The 12,029-nt window shown below is 39.6% G+C and overlaps 1 non-coding gene across 1 annotated transcript; it reads right to left on the bottom strand.

Annotated features, from left to right (window-relative positions):
* Nucleotides 1-1,968: 1,968 nt before the first annotated feature.
* Nucleotides 1,969-2,043, bottom strand: TRNAT-UGU (transfer RNA threonine (anticodon UGU)). The gene has a single exon. It is a non-coding gene; the product is annotated as a tRNA-Thr (tRNA).
* Between the last annotated feature and the right edge of the window lie 9,986 nt (nucleotides 2,044-12,029).

The raw sequence follows: 12,029 nt of genomic DNA, 5'->3' as shown, positions 1-12,029 counted from the left end.
ATGGGTTTGAGAGTAACTACTCGATATTAAACTTCTTACAAAATGTGGAAATGCATGTGAACGATCCATACAGTTCCAGCTTTATATATATATATATATATATATATATATATATATAAAGTGCTCCCCTGTGCTTAGCACCACGCCATGAAGGCGTATAGGGGGTGTGGGGGTAACGCCCCACACTTTCTTGAGTGGGGGTGATGTGATCAGCATCACGCCCCTGACCGCCTTTACCCCCCAGGGTTTCCCCCAGGTACCCATGTCATTCGACGCTGGGTGGGCGCCGGCGCCACTTCCAACATATATATATATATATATGTATATGGGTTGAGTTATGAATAGAATTTGGTTTTTTAAAACGAAAAGTAGCTAAGAATATATTAGGTTATTTGAGTCGACAGAATTAGTCCAGATCTTAACATTATAATTGTGTTGTAAAATCTGTAGCTGTATATAAGAATCCGACTGAGGGACGGCATGGCATGGGTTCGAGTCCGCCTGGGTTCAATAGCTGGGTTCTCGGCCTGTGTATACGCCCGTTGGCAACCCATCATCGTGAGGAAATTGGGGAGCTACGAGTGAGTAGCGTAACCCGGCTTCTACAACGGCTGGGGGTTCGACGTGCTGATCCCATGTCACCCCAATAACGGTTGAAGTTCTCCACACCTCTATGTAGGACTGTGGGAGGGAGACAGGCAGTCGGGAGATAGGCCAAGACCCTTCGAGGTCTGTCTCACCATGGGTTATTTATTATTAAGTATTTAAGAAGGAAAAGTCTAAGGTGCTTTTCGAAATTAGCAGGTGAAATCATGGATTAAAAATGCATGTGGTATGCACTTCCCACATCCCATTATCCCATGTATTCGAGATATTAAAAAAATCACTGTATAAATGCGGATTCGAACACACACATATTGGAGCCTCATTTGCAACTAAAAGAAAAGAACAATTCTGTAACCGGGCTCGAACACGCATCCTTCAGATCGTGAAGCCGTAACACCTACACCTTCTATTGGAAAGTATTTATTTACTTATCATGTAATTTTTCGAATTGTTTCACTACTGGCGACGCGAATTTCTTCTCGCTTATTTTCTTTCAGATGTAGTTGTTTTTCCAGACCGATACTTTTTTTTTACCTTTTGCCACCCACGGAGATCCTAATGGAATACAATATTGAAACGTAGCTCACAGAAAATAGAATATGTTAGTTTCAAAAAACTTGAAGTGGAAATGATGTGTTCAGTCACACACTTGACCTTTTCAACTCCACCATCAACCGAGCATTTTGTTTCTGGATGCAGATAGTACGTAATACAGTAATATTTTGACAACGAAGCAAGCAAGGCTTAAATGATAAAGTTAAAAAGGAAGAAGTTAAAAGTTTGATAAGCTCGAGTACGTATTGAGTGAAGGAAGAAATTGAGCTCCCCGTAGCCTAATGGTTATCGCTCTCAACTTTGGTGCCAGCGGTCTCGGGTTCGATTCAGAGCTTCAAAATCACACTTCAGACCCAGCATCTTAAGCGCAATTGTGAAGCTACTCGAAAAGAAATAGCGGGCTCTGGCCTAGGAATACAAATAATGGCGGCGATGGGAATCTATGCTCTTACTACGTATCCCCTAAGGAAAAGTCCCTTATCAGATCCTGCCCCTCATCGAGCTCTTTGCACTATGTTTTTAAAACATTTTTGGTGGGAAAATCACATCCGGTTATCGGATTATCCGACATGTCCAATATCCGAATGTGTGTGCATTATCCGCTATTCACATATTCTTTTTTTCGTCATTTTCGTATTTCACTGTACAAATTTTCCACAAATTCTTCATCAAATCTGATCCATCCGGATATTCGGATATTCGAATTCTCCAGATATCCGAGTTGAGTTGCTGTTTTAAGTCCACTTTATGCACAGTAAGGCTAATCGGGACTGGACCTACAGTTTAAAGTGGGATCCGAACCACTTGTGCCTCCACCGGGTATCGAACCCGGGACCCCTTGATTACAAGACAAATACGCTACCACTGCGCCATGGGGGAGGCCCTCCAGATATCCGAATTATCCGTTGCATCCGAAACGGATATCGGATAATTTTTGAAATCCTAATATCCGTTATCCGGATTTTTTGGTCATCCCTAGTGTAAACCACAGTCTATAGATCGGCGCAATCGAATTGCGCACACTTTAGATCCACGATTGCGCACAAATCTCACTGACCTGTTTTGCGCACAGATTTTGATCGAACGTTGCCACTTTGATAGCTTTAAAGTCTGTGCGCAAAACTGTGTTTTCTTTCTTTAGACAAGAAGAGAAAGAGAAATTAGAAATAAAATAGTAAATCATACCAATTTATTCAAACTCAAGAGTTAGGTTAGGTTAATGACTGCAAAAACACGTTTAAGTCCACACACACACACAAACAAACACAACAGAAGTGAGAACGGCTTGAGAACATTTTACATCCGACAACATCGCCTCATTTTTTGTGCGCAATCCTGTACATTGTGACAGCTATCAACGGCTTATCAGATACCCCTGATAAAACAGGACAAGTGTGCGCAATTCGGCTGTAGCCCTATAGATAGCCAAGGTCGAGAATATTTGAATCCTTATCTCCATAAAGTGAGGGGGCATTATGAACTAGAGGATTAGTTTGTGTGCAAAAACTACATTTTTCACATAGGCTACTTAATTGAGAGAAATGAACATGCATTTAAAAATATTGGGAAAAAAACTAATACTGTTAAATGCAAAGAACATTCTGTTAAAAATTTACCAAGGCCGAAAATGGGAAACAAAGTATTGAATTCCCCCAACAAAAATAATGCTGACTTTTTTCCTACTGTTCCTCGCTGCCATTATGCGCTTTTTAGTACGCCTCAGTAGCAATCGCTAGCAAAGCGTTTGACGTGGATGTTTACTGTGCGGAATAACTGAGCGATTACAAGATTTATCGCAGCCGATATCATCTGATCACGTACGGCACAATACTAAGCTCTTTGTATATACTCAAATGGCGGGTAACTCCATTATTCACTCCTCATGTGACAAAAGGGGAAATGCTGTGTGTCATGTCACTATAAAACGGGTTGAAATTTATCCTCCGAGCACTGTTCGTGTTTTGCTCGAAGCGAAGAGAAATTAGCTTTTGTTTGCTGGTACACTCCAGGTGGATGTGTACGTACAATGCTTTATCCCAAATTTTCAAATTTGGATTGTGCAGAGGTTAACGTTGTGGCATCCTTATTATACAGGGTGATTCATAAGTGTGTGAAATATTTTCGAAATCCACTACAGGTAAACAATACAACGGTTCATTGCCTCACCTTTGGGATTTTTGGTGAAGCGTTTGAAATATGTATGCATGCAGTGAAACACCGACAGGCTTGCAGAGCCTGCAGAGGCGAACGCTTTTCCATCGGGTCAGTGCATCGCCGCTGCTTCATGGCCGTGTCGTATGGAAACCACACAAATTAATCATAAGAACCACTAAAATAATATTGATATTTTCATGCAGGATCATACTTTCGAATATATTTATCATGTTTAATTTTGGGGAAAGTGGGGCACTTTGCAACAAGAGGCACGTTGCAACAGTGCTTTTTCGGTTATGTAGGATGGCTCTACTGCGATGCGCTTAATGTAGTTCCAACAGACGTTGGTAGATGTCTCTGATGAACCGTTCGTTACGTCAGTTTTTCAGATGTTGTCAGAGTGGAGGAAGAAAGATAAATTTTGTGGACGGTGAGTAATTTTGAAGAATCTATTACAATTTCTAATATGCAATTCCTATAAATGACCACAGCATGCGACATGTGGTCAATTGAAAGCATGTTTATTGAAGGTGTGGAACGTCATATTGCTTTCCATATGATGCAATTTTTGTGGAAGCAAGAATAGCTTTCGTAATCAAACATGTCGGTGAGGCAAGTTGCAACAGATGTTGCAACGTACCCCACAATGTTGCAAAGTGCCCCATGACAGACCAGCGCTTTAAAAGGAAATTATATGTAATTGTTCACTGTCTCGAATGTGATAAATCGAAATACTGTTTATTGTCTACTAATTTTACAATCTTTTCAAGTAAAAGAAAAATGTGATCGCATATATTTAGTCCTGTATTCAGTAACCAACACACACATTTACAATTTTCACTTATTTATTCTTATAGAAAATTACACGCACGTCAGTAGTGCTAGATAAATACGTAAATTGTGAATGAATTTTTGTTTATAATCATGTGCACGTAATTTCTACTAGCAGCACGAAACATTAATATTGTTATGCTTTCTGATATGGTCTCTTTTTTCCTTGCAGATTTTTTTTAAAATTTGTTCCTTCTTATGTTCCCGCCTAAACTATTGTTGTCGTATTGCTGTATAATTATTGCCGTAATATTATTATTATTATTTCTATTGTTTCAGGTAGCCTGCAATATGAGGAACTACAAGAGGAAGACCCAAAAGGGGACTACACCGCCTGATGTGATGGATAGAGCAGCAAATTTAGTCCTGGAACACCAAGATGACAAAAATGTCAGCCTTAAGCCCGCATCATGATGAACTGGATACCGGTAGGTATGCCCTAGTTGGCGCTGGACTGGCTACCAATTTGCTAGTCTTCGCCTCACACGGTACTTGTCGATAGACTTTTTGTTCCCATACGAGGGAAGTTGTAATGGCGGCCGCGTGAGATGTAAACAATGTATAACTTCACATTTTTAAAAGCCAATAACTACTCAACCGAGAGGAATAACGTTTCGTGTAAAACGTTATTAGGTACAAAACAATGGCGCTGCTTAAATACATACTTTACAACGTTTACTGTACACGTATGGAAGAATATTTTAGTTGTTTCAAATGTAAACACCGTGCACTCAGCATAGATGGTGTAACTCAACGCGCCTTTCATGCTGCATACGTTAGACATTGCTGGAGTAACACTCGGAAACCACAGACAAAAGCGCTCCTTTGCACACTCACAGATATCTTCACATGGCGAAACTTTGCTCTGATTGGCTGTTCCACAGAATCCAGTCGAGGAAAGCAAGTAACAATTAGAACATGTCCTATTTCTCCAAACCAGTCAAGCAGTCAGACAGGCGGCCATGACTGCTACCTAGAAAGTTAATTCAACGCCAACTAGGGCATTCTTACTAGAAATCCAGTTCCGTGAGATTGGGGCTTAAGACAAGTGGCTGCAGAGTTCAACATTCATTATTCAACCCTCTCAAGATACATACAAAAGAAGAAAATACAAGGAAGTGGTCATCGTGAGGGACAGAACATAAGTTGTGGTTATGCGAATCCGTGGAAAGTGTTTTCAGACGAAGAAGAGAATATCTTCAAAATGTACTTGCAGCGTTCCAGTGATATTATGTTTGGATTAACACCACAGGAAGTGCGAAAATTAGCTCATCTCTGTGCAGTTAAGTTTGATATAAGTGCCCCTTCATCGTAGTCGGTAAACGGAATGGCTGGTATTGAATGGTTCAGGGGATTCCTGCAGAGAAGCAAAGATCTTTCGGTGCGCTTGCCTGAATCAACTTCTTTAGCAAGAATGTCCAGTTTCAACAATGAAAATGTGCGTATGTTTTTTGACAAAGTTTTCGAAGTTCTGTCCAGAAACAATTATTCATCCTCAAGAATTTGGAACATGGATGAAACTGGTGTCACAACTGTTATGAAATCAAATAAGGTTGTGGCTCGAAAATGAACAAAACAGGTTGGCATAGTGAGCAGTGCAGAAAGAGGTGAACTTGTGACAGTTGCAGTGGCAGTAAGTGCTCAAGGGACTTTTATACCTCCAATGCTAATATTTCCACGTAAAAACTTTCGGGACCATTTCATTCGAGATGTCCCAACAGACTGCATTGGAGCAGCTACTGGTTCAGGTTGGATGATTGAGGAAACGTTTGTCGAATTCATTCGACACTTCATTTCTCAGGTGAATCCTGAAGCTGTGAAGCTTTAGATGAATGCAAAAATAATAATATTGCCCTTTTGCCGTATCCTCCACACTGTTTGCATTGACTACAACCGTTAGATGTCAATGTTTTCGGTCCATTTAAGAAAGTGTGTGGCCGAGTAATTGATTCTTGGCATAAGAATCATCCAGGAAAAACTCTTACAATCTACTACATACCACAGATAGTTAAAACAGCATTATTGAATACAGTTACCTCTTCCAACGTAACATCAGGTTTTGCTCAAACAGGAATATTTCCCTTCAATTCTGACGTATTCCAAGAAAGCGACTTTGCGTCGTGTTTCGTTTCAGATCGACCAAATCCAGCACGACAGGTAGATAGTAGGCCTCCCGTATCTGGTAGTGATGACATAGTCCAAACTGCCAGGTGCGATGCACTGCCAACTAAATCATCTTCAGGTGATGTTCAAAGTGAACCTTTGCATTCTCAAATTGAAATGTCGGTTCCAAGTGGCACACAAATGTCTTCAGTAGTGAGTAGACTTAAAGTTTCCTTCACCCCTAAAAATGTTCGTCCATTCCCAAAAGGCTGAACCCAGGAAAACGACGAATCGTAAACGTATACGAAGTGCCATGCTAACAGACAAACCTGAAAAGGGGGCTTTGGAAGATGCAAAGAAGAATAGTGCAAAGGAAAAGGGCAAGAAGAAAATTATGTTCTTGTAAAGAATATCACTGTTTAGTGTGTGGAGAATATTTTAAAGAGGAAGAAGACTGGGTGCAGTGCAAACAATGCAAAATGTGGTCCCATTGGCTATGTGCGGAGAGAAATCCGTATTATGTGTGCATAGGGTTACCAGACGTCCGGATTTTCCCGGACATGTCCTACATTTTAGCCTTATGTCCGGCGTCCGGGAGGAATTTGAAAAATATCATAAATGTCCTACATTTTGAGCGTCACATAATATTAATTACGAAAATACGTAACAGAAAAAAATCATGCAAGTTACAAGTCTATGGACTGCGCTTCCAAACTCAATAGTGAAATTTATTTTGATTCAGTCATTGCACAAAAAGAAAAATGTTTGTCCTGCTATTAAAAATACGGGAAAACGGAAGCACTTAATGAACAAAGTTTTGGAACCACTTTCTGATAACGTAACTGTTCAATGTCTGAGCAGAATATCTTGCCTTAGGGATTATACTGATGGAACAAGGTGGCCATTCTTATTCAATATAATTTGATTGTAAAGCAGGGGTATAGAGAACAAAGTTATTCAGGGTGTCTACAAGTCAAGAAAGTCATGGTAGTCAAGAAAAAGTAAAGAAATCAACAAATAGGTCAAGAAGTCAATACAAAGGCAATAAATTATTCTTGTGGTCAAGAATTTTTGCTATCATAATGACTGATTGGTTGATTTAGTTTATTTTACTTAACTTTTTTCTGTGCCTTTGGTTAATCGCGAGAATGATAATGAATGGCGGTAAGGTAAGATGGATGAAGGGACATTCACAAACATATAGGGACAACCGACACAAGGCCCACATAAGATTATACTGGCTTGAGTCCAGACGCCAAAGCCTTGCTCGTCTGCCAAACACAGTTTAGGATGCATTAATACGAGAAAACAGATCTAATTCTCTTCTTAAATTCAGCTTCAGTTTTCATCTTAACTAGCCTTATGGTAGGGGTTTTCAACAAATAAATATTTATTTTCTTAATTAATAATTTTCAATTTTACCTAAGTAGGGGTCGGATAAATAAACGTTAAGAAAGACGGGGAAAAGGTCTAGAAAAGTCCAGAAAAAGTCAAGAATTCTGGATGCGTTATTTTGGTAGACACCCTACCCTGTTATTGAACTAAAGACTACCCAAGATGAAACTTCTCGAACTTTAAACTCGAATTTTAAATTACGGTAATTGCTGAATATTTGTTTAACATTACAGGTCATAATTCAAATGTTCAGAGAATACTTTTATTACCATCAGCCCAACAGACTAACGAGAAATTATTTTTTCATAAAGTCTTTAAAATGTCTGTTACTGGCCCCTATAATTTCAAATAGTATGACTCTCCACTCTAACATAAATATAGTTTGACTAAACCTGAAATTTTGATAAAAATTGTCTCCTCAGAGAAGTACCACTTAAATCACGTAGTAAGAGGGGCATTGATTAGTATGATTGAAAGTCTTGAAATTTTGCATTTAAAAATTCATTAAGAATTCATTTTTTTAAAACTGAAAAGTGTAATTTTTCAACTACTTTCTAACGTACTCTATAGAAATATGTATTATTTATTGCGAATGTGTTGTGTCCTACATTTTGACTTAATGTCCTACATTTTGGGACAGCATGTCCTACATTTCCCTAACAGCGATCTGGTAACCCTATGTGTGCATTGAATGCAAAGAGTGTCATTCTGACGATGCATTATCACTGTTGCAACTTACCCCATGCATGGGGCACATAGCAACACTCGGATCTGCCTTAAATTAACAGACTTTTCTCACTTGAGGTTCAAAATTACAATTTCATATTTGAGTAGCCAAAAGACGTATCACTTCATTGCATATTTGTAACTTGTTCCAACTGTAACAGTTTTTGAATAATAAAAATTAAACTGAAAAGTATTGCAAAGTGCCCCACTTTTATTATTTAACTCTGTGTGCTATCTCAACATTTCATGAGTAAATTAAAAAATAAGTATCTACTCGAACCCGAAACCCTTGGAATGCAACATTATGAACGAGTGTTCTTCGTTCGTCTCCTAAAAAAGAACACCCAAGTCCAGACTGGGATTCGAACCTAAAACATTGGCGTCGTGGCGCGCTGTGCTAAACACTCCCTTACGGAGGTCGGTGTGTATTCTGTAAACTACCATACGAAGCGAAATAACCAAATGCTTTGGCATCCTCCCAATGCCTTACCTATAAGAAGTGTAGTGTTTTCTGTCTGTTAGAGCGATATCACTCAAAGTATTCCTCAGCCGCCACAGCTAAAAGAACATGCCCAAAGCACCCCTGCAAACAGTGCCGTGACAAAGCGAATTTAGTTGGGGGGGGGCACAACCGCCTATTAGACCCAACACCCTTTTTAAAGAGAACTTGAAAAAGAAGAAAAGATGACAAAATATAGAGCAGACAACTGTGGTCGTCACTGTTTCATTTTGGACTCTCTCTCTATTCTAGGGGTTTCAAACTTTTAGCTGTCGTTGTTCCCTCCGCTGCCAAAATCTGAACACGCCTCCCCTCAATCATGATAGATAAATACATGTGATGTAACCATGAAAGATCAACACAAAATCTCCTTATGTGATAATTTACTGTTGGTACACATATAGAGTCACTCGGATAGCGATGGAATTAACAATATTGAAATCACGCTTTTTACACGGAGGTATCCAATCTATTCCCAGGGAAGGTAAATAATCTGTAGTTCAGCCATTTTACGATGTTGCTGAAATCAATATATGAAAATCACTCTCATAAGATGGAGAAATCCAATATTTTCCAAAGAGAGGTAAATAATCCTTAGTTCTGCCATTTCTCGATCATGGAAATACGCGTGCAGGATGCATTATTGAAAAGTGTGTGTGTAGATATATAAACAAAATGTTGTTAATTTTCTAAATGGTTTGATAAAGAAGGTTCTAAAATTTAGATACCCCCAAAACTGATCCACCTAGCTTCGTCCTTGCCGCATGTACAGTTCTTGTTATTTCGAAGTGTGTAACCTAGCACTCATGGCGTTTTAACCAGTGCTTGAAGTTATACCCGGGTCAGGCTAAGAACCGGTCGCCATTCACAGTGCAGAACACCTATTTTGACAAAACCCTGTTTTCCTGCTGGCTCTTTCGTGGAGGGGGGATTTTAAAGTTGCTGCTTCTTGCTCAAATAGGAGGTAAGCGATGGGCCTAATTGGCTGTTTGACAGCAAGTTCCGTCGTAGGTAAAAGCGGAAACAGAGGGTCACTGCCAGAAAGGCGGGTCTCTTGACGGGAGTTACGGCGGTCTCACTTTAGGTATGTGTATGTATGGGGGTATGGAGATTTAGGGACAGTCATGGGCGTCAGGAGGGGTTACTATATATTCACTCATCTAGTGAATCGAGTAGAAAAAGGTCTCCAAAAGAATATAATAATAATATTTATTTAAGTGAGGAGCACGATAATACAATAATAATACATTTGGAATGAAATTTGTTCCCATTTACATTTTATAGTAGTTGTCATCGTATAATAATAATAATCATAACCATTTCAATAATTATTAATGGCAGCTTTTATTACTCACCCCCTGAAGTTTTATCAATGGCCTGATCCTTCCATCTACAAAAATAGAATAGAGCAGAGGTATTCAAAGTGTGAGGCTTCGAAGTTTCGCAGGAGAGGCGCGAATACTTCCGAAAAAGTATTTCCTTTTTCTGAAAGTAGAAAATGTGTTAATAAAAACATCAATTTATTCTGTATTACTTCAACTCACGTTGGTTGTCCATGGGTGATGTCATCTCCCGTGTTATTGAACTGAGACAGAAACTTCACTGGTGCTTGTACGTTGAGGAAGATTATCATAGCACTGCTTGGTTTGATAAGTGTCTTTGTAAAGAAATGTGCATACCTTTTGATATTTTCCACAATCTAAATGTTTTGAATTTCTCTCTCCAAGCTATACAAGGGAATCCTGAAATTATCAGACAGGTGTCAGCCTTCAAAAGGAAGTTGCTGCTTGGTAAAAACATGATAAAAGATGAAAGCATCGGTGATTGCTTTTGTTTTGTACATTCCTGTTCATAGAAAGTGGCACACTCAATAGAGTTGGATAGTTGAAGAATGTGCCACTATCTGAACAGCAGTGTACATTGAGAAACGGGACTACAATTAAATGAGAAAATCCAAACATTGCCGTATGCCTGTTTTTAACATCTAGCTATTATCCAGCTTTTCTCACTATCTGTATTTTCTGTTTTTTTCTCATGAATGAATTGACACCAGCATATGTAATGCATGCGAATGACTGCTCCGCCTCAACGTTGTAATCTTTCGAAAGGACAGAACAGAAAATTTGCTATTTATTTTGCCTTGAGATGGTTCCTATACATTAACATGAGAATAGCGACTTGCTTCTAGGCATCAAGAACAATAGTATGCAAGTAGAGTATGTAATACACGTGGACGAGATTATCTACGAAAACGACATGGTGACAAGCTTTGGCTTCACAACTATTGGTGTAGAAGCGAAATTCAATTATCCAACACCTGGTCCATGATACATGGTTCCAATGATCAGATCCCTCAGGAAAGACACCTTTTTTCAAGGACTTGCACTCATCCTATTGCTGTCCAACTCTACTATTACATGGGCGTTCTCGATGGCGCAGTGGTAGCGCCGCCGCCTTGTAATCAAGGTGTCCCGGGATCGATACCCGTGGAGGCACAAGTGGTTCGGATCCCACTTTAAACTGTAGGTCCAGTCCCGATTAGCCTTACTGTGCATAAAGTGGACTTAAAACAGCAAATCAATCAATCTATTTTTACATGCTGTCTACTGTGATCCTCAAGTAGCAAGGCAAACAACTTGAAAGTTAAATAAAGCGTAGCGCAGTGGTTAGCGTATATGCTCCAGAGGTCCAAGGATCGATTCCACGAAGGGACGAGAACTTTTTCAAGATACTTCAATCATCAAAATTTGACTGGTTCAATCAGAAGACTACAGTGGTGGACAAGTCCTCGGAGAAGCCAGCCAATCTAACATAAGTACGGCAGCAATGTAGAAATCAAAATAAGTGTTGATAATGGTGTGAAAAAAATTATTGCCGCTGCGTTGGGATCGATCCTTGGACCTCTGGAACATGGAGCAAGTGCGCAACCACTGCACCACGATCTCCTTATTTTTCGTTTTCAGCCGTCAGCCTGGAAATTAAAATAAAAGAACAGCGGCGTACCCTTGAAAATTACTTCTACTCCCGGCTGGGATCGATCCTTGGACCTTTAGGATACTGACCAATTGCGCAAACCACCGCGCCGCGAGGTTATTCGCTTCAGACATCTTTTCCCCAGAAACTTCAATTTCACAGCAGTCTGGAAAGTGTAATAACAAAA

This window comes from Lepisma saccharinum, chromosome 25 (genome assembly GCF_977018435.1).
Source record: "Lepisma saccharinum chromosome 25, izLepSacc3.1, whole genome shotgun sequence".
NCBI classification, from domain to species: Eukaryota; Metazoa; Arthropoda; class Insecta; order Zygentoma; family Lepismatidae; genus Lepisma; species Lepisma saccharinum.
Note: the sequence above shows the minus strand (reverse complement) of the source record. Positions and strands in the feature narration are given on the sequence as shown.